This window comes from Hibiscus syriacus, unplaced genomic scaffold (assembly GCF_006381635.1).
Source record: "Hibiscus syriacus cultivar Baekdansim isolate YM2019G1 unplaced genomic scaffold, ASM638163v2 tig00111273_pilon, whole genome shotgun sequence".
NCBI classification, from domain to species: Eukaryota; Viridiplantae; Streptophyta; class Magnoliopsida; order Malvales; family Malvaceae; genus Hibiscus; species Hibiscus syriacus.
The window spans coordinates 591,708-604,467 of NW_024063040.1; the positions used below are offsets into that span (position 1 = coordinate 591,708).

The window sequence follows — 12,760 nt, forward strand, 5'->3', positions numbered from 1 at the left end:
AGAGACACAAAATTTACGTGAAAACCCCTGAATAAATATAAGATAAAAACCATGGGCAACGGTAGAAGAATTTCACTATGAGAAAATAAGAATTACAACTTCTCTCGATCGACCAAGGAGAAAACAATGATAATTCTCTCTTGATAAAAAGAAGAAAACAACTCTCAAGAAACTCTCTAAATTCTCTCTAGTATTGGAAGAAAGCTAGAATGCTTTGGGATGGTTTTGAAGCTAAATGAGCTAGGGTATTTATAGTTGAAACTTAAGGACTAATTTGTAAATACCCTAAAATACAATGACTAAATGTGTAGTTGCACCTTGCTAATTTTCAACCATTTTAGCAGCCCAATTTGGAAAAGATAGCCGCCGACACAATCAATCAAAATGAATCTTGGATGGAACTAATGCAGCAGCCAGCCTAAGCAGAACATTGATGGGGCCATAGATCCGCGTAATGCCTATGCTGTAACTAGGGGTGTAATCAGGGATCAAAATGGGTATTGGATTATTGGCTTCTATCTCCATATTGACAAATGCTCAGCTCTTCATGCCGAACTTTGAGCCTTTTTGGACGGACTAACCATAGTCTCGGAGGTAGGTATAAGGAATATTGAGGTCGAGATGGAAAACAAAGAGGCTGTTGATATCCTTGGCAATCCCCCATTTATACGAGACATCAATCATTCTAAGGATTCACAGGATGATCGATCAACGTTGGAACTTTAGCCTCCACTACGTGTGTCGTGAGATGAACAAGATCGCTGATGCCCTAGCACATATGGGATGGAACGGTAGAATGGAGCTCGAGATGCTCCCCTACCCACCGGTTGCTATTCGGAAGCTCCTTAATGCGACCAATATCAGTTAATCTATAGATTCTCACTACTTTGGCAGTCCTCTCTTGTTTACCAAAAAAAGATAATATTCAACTTATAATGAAAGTATAATTATGACGTCTCTTTATAACCAACAACACAAAAAACTAGCAACTTGAGATCATATAAGGACCATATAAAGAAAATGATAAAAAAATCATTTAAAAATTCAAACAAAAGATAGATACAAACATATGTGACCACATTAGGGAGTGAACCACAACAACATGAGATTAAACTATTGAAAGACTACACATAATTGTAAATTAGAGTTGAGCGTTGTAAGAAAACTATCTCCGAACACAAATTGTGTATCTAAATCTATAATTCGAGAGTCCAATGGAAGATCAAAAGAATAACAATTAAGTGTCATATTGATCAGTCGAGGCGTCGTCAAATTTAACCCTAAGAAAATTAAACGAAAAAAACCAAACGAACGAAAATATACTAAAAGATAAAAGAAAACGTGTCATGAAGACATAAATATTGAAAGTTAAAGAATAAAAAAAGTAATATAAAAAGATAAAAAAAAATACGGTATACAAACTAGCAATCAATATCAAAATTAGTATCGTAGTATCGATCAAAATAAAAAAAAATCACCAAAATGGGATTAATTATGAAACCACTTATGTGCATAGTGTGCATAAATGTATTCTATTAAAATTTTTTAAGGAAATTGTATTTTTTGGCCATCAACAAAATTTTGTTATAATTATTAATTTCCACCTTTTGTAGGAAATGGACTTTTATCATTAATTTTCTTACATGCCACCTACTCCCGTGTTTCCCGGTTCTTTATCTCCTTTTATACCTTTGTAGGCAATACTTCTATTTTTAGAAAAACCTTTTTTAATAAGAACAAATCAATATGTAAATTTTTTTTAACAAAAAGGACGGGAAGAGAATGATTAATTATCAATTGATTAAATATATTTATGTTATTTTGTTTTGTATAATTTCAAATTTTAATATTTATCTTAAAATATAATATTTTTCTATTTAATAATAAAGAAATGATAAAAAGGGTAAAAAAATACACGTTGACAACAGGGGCTTAATCATATGTAATTTTATCCTTTTGTTCAAAAAAAAATTCTATACTAATATTCTCATCTTTAAATCCTTTATACAACTAATTTAAGAATAAATCACGCTAATTATTATTGAACTATAGGTCATATATTATTTATATTACTAAATTTTTAATTGTAACATTTAACTTTAATTTACTTTCTCCAATTCTTTTAAGAACATATTAGCTTTTTTGGTAGGTTGAATTTAGATCTACTGTTCATTTGGATTGAAGTTAGTTCGGATAAATTAAATTTGCCTATGAAGTATTGTCACGTCCAACGGTCGATCATCATAAATTTTATTCTCTATATTACTTATGTTTGTTTAGGTTCCTTCCATTCTTAATAAAAGATAATATAAAAAAAGGGATTTTCATTCCTCAAACCAAATTTACTTCAACGATGGTTAATCAAATCTTTAATTGCTGTTAAAATTATATTATTTTAATCATTATTCTAAAAACTGGTCTAAAAAGGACACGTGATCCCTACTTTTCACTCGCTTGTGTGATGTTGTTATCACGTGGGGACCACGAGGGAAATGGAGAAGAAAACAGTTTTGGGTGCACATAAAAATTAGCCGACCTTACTTCATATGTAATGAGGTAGGAGAGAGATAGAATAATAGGTTGTTCCAACGTTAGATTGAAAGTAGTTTTCATAGGAGACCTCTGACAGTCAGAATGTATGTTTATATTCGTTCGTTTAACTTTAACCAAACAAAAGAATGTACACAAATAATTAAACGAACAAAATTTTTTATCTGTATTTTGTTTCTTAAGGATTATAGTTTTTTTCGTATTTGTTCATGTTTGCTCGTTAAAATGCCGAACGAACATAAACGAACAAAAATAAAAGTAATTGGTTTTACATTTGAGAATAGTTTGTCTTTCTAAATAATTTTGGGGTTTATATTTGCTTTATTGAATTGAGTATTTTTTTATTTGAGTTTAAAATTAATTAAGTTTTTAAATATTAATGGGTTTAAGTTTAAAATTTATTAGGTCTTAATATTTTAAATGAGTCTGGAGATTGGACTGAATATAAACGAACGAATATAAATGAAAATAAACTAATGGATTACCGAACGTTCACGAATGCAATTGAACGAATGTGCCATTTGTTCGTGTTCGTTCATTTAATTAAACAAACATAGAATATTGTTCATGTTCGGTCATTAAATAAATAAATGAACATGAACAAATTTTTCATCGAATGATTAACGAACAGTTCGTTAAACGTTCAATTGGTTTACTAGGGGCGAACACATAATTTTATACTTATAAGCGCATTTTTAAAATTATAAGAAAAATAAAAAAAATATTATCAATTAAAAAATATTTTAAAAACTTAAAATATAAAATTATTTAAAATTTTCATCGACGAATTTCCCCAACCACCTCACAATCTATTCTTAATTAGTTCTCATAGTATTAAAAGATACCAAAGGTTATTTTTAATGAAATTGATATTTATTATTTAAAAGGGCATTCACCATTTAAATAGTTAATATTTTTAAAAGTTGTATGGTTCTTTAAATATTTTGTTTATAATTGTATTATAAATCAAATAATAACTTTTACGATATTTTTAAACAATAATGTTATATGTGGTTACGTAATCATGAAGAACAGAGATTTTAATTATTACATAAATGTTGAACATGTTTATCATAACATAAATAATAATTAGTACCAATTTAAATTTTAAATTGGAAATTGAATAAAATTTTAATAAAAAGTTAATATCCTTTTAAAAAAGTAAACTCTTTTTTTACTTTATTCAAATTAAATCACACTCAATGATGAATTGAGGAGGCGATTACTCTTGAACATTTCAAATTCTCATATATTTATATATATTTTATATTATTTATAGATAATTTATTTTCATCTCTTAAAATTTTATAAATTCATCCAATAACATAAATTCATCCAATGTGATTTGCAAAGAAAAGTTGGGTTGGCAACTTTGGTGAAACTTTATATATTAATATGTCCATCACAACTTTTTCTTTGTGTTCAATTTCAATAGTCGTAATAAATTCTTTTTGTTTTGTTTTTATCATATAAATTGTTATTATTTGGCATTCAATATTCTTTTTATATTTCCAATTGATAACTGGAGATAGAAATCCTGAGTAATAAAATTAATAATATCATTAAATCACTGAAAGATAAAAACTATCAACTTAGTGGACAAGTTTCACCCATCTCTCCTTTTCCCTTTCTTCTTTTTTTGAAGTTGACCTCGAAGATAAAGCAGCAATAAATGCTGAGTAGCTTTTGACTTCAGGGTAGATCAATATTATGATTACATAATTAGAATATCATATTTTTTTAATAATACCTTGATTAAAAACATAATATAAATATAATTTTTTAATAATATGAGATAATTATAAAATAATATATGTTTAAATTTTTTCTTAACCATTAATAACACATAGACACCATGCATATGTAACTAGTCGAAGTCAGAATCTTTAAAGAAAATAATATTCTTTTTAATTATTAAGGTTACTTAATGAGTTTACATACTATTAATTAATCTCACATAATTATATATTTATTACGATTAAGCATGTTGGCATATGAAAAAGAGAAAGCATTTGAGAATGATGAGAAATGGTATTGCAAGCAAAGAGATGCCGATGCTTTGATTTAATGATAGTGGGGGTTATGATGATATAAATGGATTGTGATGGTTTTTTTTGCTAAATGCTAATGACTGCCCATTCAACTAGTATTTATTTTTCTTTTCCGTGGTGGGAATTTTTCAACTCTGTACATGTGAGAATATTATTGTAGGATAGAAAATAACATTAACATTAGATGAGTTGGACATTTGAACAATGAGTACATCTGTTTTTAAAAATAGTATCCCATTAAATTTACCATGGTCCCTCTCCTTAGATTGGAGGTACCTTTGGGGAAAAAGAAAATACCAAAGTATACCTCTAGGGTACACATGGCATTGCACATTTGGACACCTTTAGCCCATGTCTTCCCAATATCTTTGGATTCCATTTCTCCTACTCATCAACAGCGTTTTCTTTTTGATGTGTTATTATCCACTCAATTTAGTTTTTTTTGAAAAAATGGAATTCATAAAATGGTAAAACAAAATTACGAAAAAAATTAAACACAGAGAATTTTCTGAGTCTTTCTTGTCGAATTTTCGATTTTCAACAATTTTTGAATATTTAATATTTTCTTTTATAATTTTTCATTTTTTAAAATGTAAATAAAAATATAAAAACCAGATAAATTACCAAAACATATAATTTATGTTTTGATTTTATTTTAAAAAAAAGTAAAAAAAACTGAGTTCATTTAAAAAAATAAAATTCACAAAACATAAAAATTATAAAACTTTAAAATCTCTTTTCAAGTTTATTTGATCATATTTTAGATTTTTAAGATACCTTTATGATTTTTAACGCTTTAGAATATAAAAAATACATAAACTATATAAAAATTTAAAATTTTACAAATTCTTTTCAAGTTTATTTTATCATTTTTTAGATTTTTAATATACTTTTATGATTTTTATAACACTTTAGAATATATAAAAAATACATAAACTACATAAAATTTAAAATTTTCAAATGTCAACACCCTCTTGATCCATTCATGCATGTATTATTCAAAAATAATCATGATGTATATGGATTAAGTCACACCATTATTTTAAAAGAAGATATGAAAAAATCAATAATATAAATAAAATAAAAGTTGAGAAATAAAATTAGTTAAAAATAAAAATAAAATAATCTGAATACAAATATTTTGAAATAAAGAAGTTAGTCAAAAGTCGAAAATCATAATAAAAACATGCTAATCATGATTTTATCGCTGTCTTTTACTTTAGACATAATTATTAAATTAAAATATGACACTAAAATCATAAGGAATCATCTCAAGGATTAATGAAACTAATAGTTGCCAAAAGAAAAGGACAAATCAAAGATCACAAGCAACGTACCAAATGTTGAAAAGACAACATAAATATCTCCACACTTTTAGAGATCTGGTTGTTGAGCTCGGACCAAATAATACAACCAGATTAGAAATGTAACAAACATGACAATGAGTGCATCACCATTATCCAATCCCATAATTCCCTAAAACTATTAAATATTAGACCGGACATCATCTTTAGCCCGGTTTAATTCAATTAATTAAAATTTAAAATTTAAAATATATACTATTTTATAATCATATTCAAATATGACATATTAGGTAGATGCTGAGTATTTAAATAATTAAAAATATTTTAAATATTTATAATAGTATACTAATAAAAAAAACAATTTAAGTATATGACATCTTTTCTCTCTCTCTAAGTTAGTGCATTCTAGGTAGGTCACCACTCACCAGCCATAGGATCCTTTTCGGCTTCGATTTGGTAGGGTGTTTTACTCTTAATTATCTTTGGAAATATAATTCGATAAATATAATATTATGTTTTAAAGAATTTTATATTAGTTCATTGATTTATTTGATAGAAAAATAAAATTATAGTATTTGAATCTTGGTTATTTAAGAATAAATTGTTTAAATATCCTTTTAACAATTTAAGCTTTCAATGTTAATTTGAAAATATTAATATACAAATTTATATAATTATTTCTATCGAAATATATGAACTTTTATAAAAAAAATTATTGAAAGAACAGAGGCAAAACTAATGAAGAGAGGCAGTGGCGGATCCGCATTGACTTTAGTGCCCAACCTGAAATTTGTTGTAATTCGAATTTTCTTTTTTAGAACTCGAAGTATTTTTCATTAATATATATGTGCGCATCTTGAATTTATACGGTGTCCACATTGAAATTTTATCGTATCGAAAAAATTAATATTATTAGTATATATGTTCCTATCCTTAAAAAGTTTCTAAATCAGCCACTAGAGAGAGGTGTGGAGGTTTTATTGTGTAATTATTCACTGTATCTTTTTCTTCAACTAATTTCATAGTTTGAGCACAATCCGATTGCATTTATGATCTTGTAACTCTTTAGCCCCCACGTCATGCGAAGCCCTTCGTATATCTCTCATAATTTAAAATGAATAATTGAAGAGATACTGAAAATTTTGCTGAAATCAGGATCACGCAAAAACCCACTAACAGAGTCTACCAGACTCGACGATGCAGTGCCTCCATCACAGTTCAAACAAAATCACTCATAGGGGATCTAGGCCATCCACACATTCTGTGTGGAACAACAGCGGCACCATGCGCTTTTGGAGGCTGGGATTCGCATCCAAAACGAACAATATTTCATAAGAATTTCAGTCCGTCTAATAATCCTTGCATCAACAAGATTGATTACTTACTAGTATATTGACAAAAAGAACAAAATACAATGTATAATAATAATAAGAAGAAGAAGATAAAAAGAGCATAACTTGTATCGAATAGGCCCATATGGGGCAAGAAGTGGTCCAGTCTTAGTCTGCACACACTGTTACATTTCCAAATCAGTACAAGGCAGAACAGAACCCAAGCTCGTCCAATTCACATTAAAACCTTGACAGGGAAATGGCGAAACATCATAATTCGCTGCAACCATTTCGTTTGTTGTTTTGTAAGGTGGAAGTTATAGGCGTTACAGGGTTCTCGTCATGCAAAGCTCAGGCCCTGCAAACCTTTAAACGCATGTTCATTTATGGTTGGCTCATCATTCACATGCTTCCTTCGAATTTGTCTCAGTACACTCCACAAACATACAAACTTAATTTGTGCTTATTCTGTTGGGTTTTCCTAGTAATTTACTCTCCTCCTCGCCCTACGATGATCAAGACTTTGCCGGAATGTTGGATTCTTATCTAAGCTTCTGCTTTTCAACAACCAGCTGTTGTACCTGATTTTTGGGCCGACATGCAAAGTAGGCTTAGCTCGTCATACTGAAAATTGCAGTTTCACTATTAATGTACTGGTTGACTTTTTCAACATTGGGCTTCTTACGGACTTATTCAATGGATATTGGATCATGACTCAAAAATTTTTAAAATAATCTAGGAATATTTTTTAAAAGTAATACGTATTCATAATTTTTTTTACTTATTGACAATATATATATTTGTTCGATTCTAGGACCTTAAATAAAGTAACACTCCCTTAATTATTGAGACTACTAGATGAATTCACGACTCAAAAAAGTTAAAACACCTTTATCTGAACATAAAATAATTTACAGAAAAATAATAATTTACAGAAAAATTATAAAAATCTAATGTCACGGAGTATTATTTTCACTCTATGTTTTAACATATAAAGTAAGAATAGACTAATTTCATCTTGTAATTTAGTCACTTTCATGATTTATTTAGACAAAAAACTAAATACATTTTGCTTATTTTAAAGACGGGTTATTTTTTACTCCTATTTTTAATTTTAATTTATATTATTTATTTTCCATGGTGCGATAAATTATCTTAAAATTCATATGATTATTTTATTCTCTTATGTTAATACTTATTAAGCAAACAAGATATGCTCTGGTTTTGAACAGTAAAAAAGCGGTTTAAAAAAATATTGTGAGAGTGTGATTTTTTAATTTAAAGTTTTGAGTATTGTTATGGAAAATTAAAATGTTATTTCAAACATTAGGTTCGGAAATAAAAACAATTTTTTATTTGATATTAAAACAATTTAGTGTTATTATACGTAAAATATTCATTTAAAGAAAATTTAAACAATTAATTGTTTGTAAACAATAATGGTATAATGGCATAAAAAACCTTCAATGTTTTACAGTCTTTTTAATTGAGCCCTTAAAATTTTCTTAGCAAAGTGAAACTTAACGTTTCATTTTTCTTCCCAAATGAGCCTTTTTTTACAGTCAAACTAACGAACAACCCTTCTATTGACATGGTGTGACACTTTATAACTGGCTTTATTGATATGGTATGATACCTTGTTGATGATGTGAGATTTAAAATATAAAAAATAATTTAAAATAATAAAAAATTTCAACAAAAAAGGCGTCTTTGAACAAAACCCCTCCTTCAGGTGTCGAGACTGAGCCTATAGTATCGATACCCTATGCATGTGTATCGATAGTACTACCTAAAATTTATTAGATTTTTGCCTTACATAAGAACAATATTGATAATGTTCCTTCAATATTGGTATTGGCACTCGAAAATGCCCTGTTTAGGTATATTAAATCCTTTATAAACCATCCTAGAGGCCTTAAAGAAGTTCTCAAATGTTATTAGTATTTTATTTAAGTTTATTAAAGCCTTAAGAAGTCATTATACAACTTAGAAACACATAAATCTATGATTTACCATAAACATGCTTTTAACCTCCAAAAACCAATGCAAGCTACACCCATGCATAGAAAGGCTTACAAATGATATATGAAGGCTAGAAGGATGTTACCTTAAAGTCTTGATAGCTGAAAAACGTTCCAATCACCCAAGAGCTAACCTTTCTTTTCCCCTAACTTTGGAAATTTCTCCAACTTCTCTTACTAACATAGCATAGAAATGGTGTTACTAGCTTGTTTATGGGACATTTAGGAGTCTAAAAACACTTTCTAAATTTCATCTTACTCCCAAAACAATTTAGAAACCCCTAGGTTCTTAAACCCCATTAAACCCAATTTTGAGGCTATAACAAAAAAACTTGAGATTTGAGTTTTAAAATGAAACTCTTGAAAAGGAGATTATTATTCTTACCTTATCTAGACTCAACTAGGCTTGAATCTCTTGAAGTTTTCGCCTTGAATAAAAAAGAAGAAAGGAGGAAATGTGTTTGGTGAACAAAGATGGGTAGTTCTCGTAGATATCATAGAAAACAAGGGGTTTTTAGCTTTAGATTTGAAGATTGGGTAATTTAAGTCTCTGGGGCTCTATCTATGGTTCTCGAATCAACCCGAACTACTAATTCGGGATTTGGGATATTACACATTTTGTAATTTGAGAAAAATATGATTTTTTATAAATATAATATTATTTTTTTTAAAATTTAAAATTATCAGAGTATGAAACGTGTCAAGTAACGGAATTTTTTAAGGATCGTTACGTCTTGAACACCTAAAATAGTAGCATTTGTAACATTAGACATGTGGATGATTCAAAAACAGGTTTGAGCACCTATTTGAAAAAAACAATATAGTTTAGATACTTATTTTATAATCAAGCCTAAAAATATATGTAAAAAATTAAAGTATAAGAAAAAATAAACATTTTAGGGGGACGACTCCGAACTCCAAGTCATCCCTAAACGTAAAGACAAACCAAGTTTAGCCAAACTTGGCATAGATGCCTTTGTGAAAGAGATTACCGTCTTTAGGCGATTCTGCAGTAAACTTCTGTCTTCGGGCCCAAGTGATAATGATAATGCTCCACTGCGTTTGGTTCTTTTACAATTCCTCTTGGGTTTCCTATTCCCATACTGTTCCTTCGGACCACACCTTTTTAATTATTGGGCATCCATTTGGTTGGAGCAGCACAAGTCTTTTTCTTCCTTAATATGTTCTCTAAACTTGTCTTTCTCAACAAAGATTTATTTGTAGGCGGTGGGTCGATATGGACCAAATAATTTAAGTAATGAGTGCTAAGACACTAGAGCCTTTCCAATATCAAAAAAAAAAAAAACACACACACACACAACACACACACAAAATCCTGCAATCTACTCATTTTTGTTCTTCTTTCCGGGTGTAATCAGGATTTTGAGCATTAGGTAAGATTTTGTCAATGAATCAACATCAATGTCTTCAGTTAATTTTTCTTTTTTTTTAATTATATTATGTTTTTAAAATAACCATTTATGAAAAAATCAACAATCAATTGGTTTAGTGAGATGAAACACTAGATCTCTTAAGTAAGATCAAAATTTCTAATACTGAAAAATTACAAATTAACCAAGTTTGATTAGGAGAATCGTCTTTACCTCTGTAGTACCCGATCTGAATTAATCAATCAATAAATTAGATGCCGGTGGTTATAAAAAAAACACTTACGAATTGCATCATACCATATTCCAGAGTCCGATGTTCACTAAAATATTTCCTTCGTCATTCAATATATTACGGAATTTACAGCAGTGAGGTGATTTATAAATTAACTTGGGATGATGACTCGGTGAACAATTTAATCACCCTCCCTGTCTTCTCCATCACCAACTCAGACATTATACATTGACTCACCTTATTTTACCCCCCGAATTCAACCAATTACAAATAATTTTTGAGAAAGAAAGGACAAAAAATTATAACCCCGCCAACTTACCTTGTTGCCACTAAGGCAAGTGAAAACTCGTAACTCCAGATTTTTAGTAACCAGCTCCTCAACACGGTCGAACTCATCGGTTTCAAGTTTTAAACGGTGTTCAATAATCAATTGTTCGTTTGAGGTAACTCGGTACTGAGTGGAAATCCCCCCCGAGTCTCTTTCTAATATCATCAGAATGTTCTCTCCTTAAACCCATGAAGTAACGGCCGAGATTCCATCCACAAATCAAATTTACTCTTTATTCCAGAGTGGCACATTGTCTTTAAAGTCTTCCACGAACCCACCGGAGTGAATCGACTCCGAACGGGAGATGAACCGGATGACTTCTTCGAAAACGGACTCGTCGCAGGGGATCGTCAACAGGCCTTGGTTACTAAACCCGTACTCTTCCTCGGCTTGGGTAAGGAATTTCTTAAACACGGGGTGGTTGAGGTACGACACGCACACCACGAATCTACTGCAACGAGTCCCCACGCAAACCGCCACGTGTCCCACCGGCACATCGGATGGGATGCAGGTGGCCGCCATCCGAGCCTTGTTCCTCCACCGCCGCAGCATTCGCCTGAGCCTCACAATGCAGCGGATTTTGCTACATTTTACAATTCCGGCCGACATTTTCCTGGGAAACTAACAATTCAAAGAGAGCAAAAAAAAGAGAGTTTGTTTTCAGAGTTGAGAGCTTGGTGACGAGAAAAATAGAAGCTTTGGAAATGGGGGGAGTGACAGCTTGGGAGAGACGAGGATCTTATAAAAGGGGAAAGTGTCTGCTGTTGATGAAGCAATTAAATGGCCCAAATGTTCTCCCCTGATTATTTAATTTCCCAAACAAACTGGCAGAATACTCTCTCGCCTCACTGCCCCCACCCCCCCCCCCCCCAAAAAAAAAAACCTACTCAAACCCAACTTCTCCCCTGATTATTAAAAATAATTTTTAATCAATCTAAATTAATTAAAATTTAAAATTTATATTAGATGTAGTTATAATTATGGTTATAAATTAGACGGGACAATCACGATTTATTCGAGTTGAAACATTTAGATTAAATAAATCTACTCGAGATCTTAATAAATTGATACTCAACTCTAAAAAATCATAAGTTATTAATAATATTAAAATTTATATACCATTGTTTTTTAAATACTATATAGGATCTTTATATATTTAATGTTCTAGTTTGATCTTAAATCTAGCTCGAGTTTAAAAAATTTTTGAGTTTAAAAATTTTTGAACTTCAATTTTTGAGTTTAAATAGTTTGATTTCAAATAATTATAAAATGAGATTACTGTTCCACGTGCTATCGGAAAAAAGTAAATAAAATAAAGTTGTTTACATTTAATCACTAGTGTCTCTGTCCTCTGTAATCTGAAAATAATGTTATTCAGGCTAGGGAGGTATTAATTGGGTAAAACATTTATAACAATAATTGTTTTTTACCATTAGTAAGTAGGACGTTCATATAAAATATTATGGGGGGACATATAGAAATCTTGGCTCTGCATTAGGTTTGATTTTAATTTTTTTTAATTGTCCATTATAGTTTAATTAATGTTAGTTCT

General features: G+C 29.8%; 1 pseudogene; it reads right to left on the reverse strand.

The window, feature by feature from the left end:
- Window positions 1-11,135: 11,135 nt before the first annotated feature.
- On the reverse strand, window positions 11,136-11,919 carry LOC120157501 (annotated as a pseudogene).
- Window positions 11,920-12,760: the final 841 nt, after the last annotated feature.